General features: G+C 36.1%; 1 pseudogene; it reads left to right on the forward strand.

Annotated features, from left to right (window-relative positions):
* Nucleotides 1-277: 277 nt before the first annotated feature.
* Nucleotides 278-610, forward strand: LOC104610160 (calcium-binding protein KRP1 pseudogene; annotated as a pseudogene).
* Nucleotides 611-1,823: the final 1,213 nt, after the last annotated feature.

Consider the following 1,823-nt stretch of genomic DNA (forward strand, 5'->3'; position numbering starts at 1 on the left):
CCTATTACTGGTAAGCCACGCATAAATAACATATGACGAAAGGAGATCTAATTATCAGCCATGAGGCTTAGAATCACAGGCAACTTCGAGGAAAGAGAAGCTCCCAACGGAAGAGCCATCATTTTCTTGGAGTAGAAATCCCCAGAACACCTTTATAAAACCCTCTTTATCTGCAACTCCACTGTCACCAACGCAACTTAGCTCCCTCCATTAACACCCACCTCTCCCTTTTCTCCTCTCTCTCTCTCTCTGGTTTATTTAGTTGTCGATACGTGCAATGGCTGAAGAGAATGATCTCATATTTGAAGATTACTTTCCGTCAATGGTAGTGAGCATGGGTGCTGATCGGTTTATTGCAGAACTCTGCTACGGATTCTGTCTGCTAATGGATCACACCAAGGGTGTCATCACATTCGAGAGCCTGAAGAGAAACACTTACCTTCTGGGTGTACAAGACTTGGGAGACGAAGAGATCTTTTGTATGTTAAAGGAAGGAGATCTGGATGGTGATGGGGCACTGAATCAAAAGGAATTCTGTTTACTCATGTGCACATTGAGTTTCGATTTCACCAAAAACAGCTCAACAAGGTTGCTGGAAGAAACCATTTGATGAAATGAGTACTCTCAGGCTTTCATGAGTATGCATTTTGGTTTTAGTTTAATTTCCAATCATGTGTGTAATGCATGGTTTGGTTCCGTATATGATGATGTCACTTAATTTGGAAGGATGCAATGGGCTTGGGCCTCCTCATTTCGAGCCTATCTGTACTCATTTGTCCTATCCAAAATAACAAATTGCCATTTCTCAATTCTCATCCACAGCCAAACTTGTTCTAGTGTTCCAGCATGCATTTAATTACTAAGAGTGCAAATGTACTCGGATTCTGTTTGGTAGGCATTTGTGGGTATTTGGTAGTAACACAACTTTATACTAAAAATGAAAGTAAATTTGTTTCTTTTGATATATTTGTATTCAAAATGAGAGCAAAATGAAAGCAAATTTTTCCCGTCAAAGTCAGACAATAGCTACGTAGATTCCAATCTTAAAATTCATGTTTGTATACATTGCAATCAAATACAATATACAAAATTAACAGTGCAAATTTTGCATTTACATCAATACACATGATTTTTTCACTCCAACCAAACACAGGCCAATACCTACTCAAAATAAAGCCCAACCTTAGGAGTGAGTCACTTAGGCTCAGTTTGGAAGGAGTACAAATTCAAATATATACAGTGTAAATACATAATATAAGGTTTTGCACTCTACATATTTGCATTTGTACTCCTTCCAAACTGAGCCTTAGTTTGACCAAAGTCCATACCGTACATAGCTTCTTCCTGGTGGCATACTAGTAAATAGATTAGGCGTATATCAAAAATTTTTACCTGCATATTACACCATATCTAATAAATTCTTTTTGGTAGTGCTTCACTTATCTGGATTGGACTCATGAGATGTAGAGTGTTAATCTATATCTATACTACTATTAAAAGTGTGAATGATAGTGTGAAACTTTTGTTTGACCAAAATACCCCAATTTTTTAATTTGGTTCATCTCTAATTGTAAGGACAAAAATGTAATTGAACAACCACTTTTCTCCTCATTCAAATCCCTCTCATTGAGTCTTATGTTTAAGGTATTAACTCCCTTTTCCATTGAATCATATATTAATTAACCATATTAAATAAAAATAAGTGCAATAAAGAATAATTCTTTTTTATTGAAGATAGAAATAAAATGCACATTTAAAACCAACCCAAAAATAGAGCTGATTTCCTATTTTGTGGCGAGTCAGCAATTCAACCTTTTGGATCA

The sequence above is a fragment of the Nelumbo nucifera genome, chromosome 4 (assembly GCF_055504915.1).
Source record: "Nelumbo nucifera cultivar China Antique chromosome 4, China Antique-T2T, whole genome shotgun sequence".
Classification (NCBI taxonomy): Eukaryota; Viridiplantae; Streptophyta; class Magnoliopsida; order Proteales; family Nelumbonaceae; genus Nelumbo; species Nelumbo nucifera.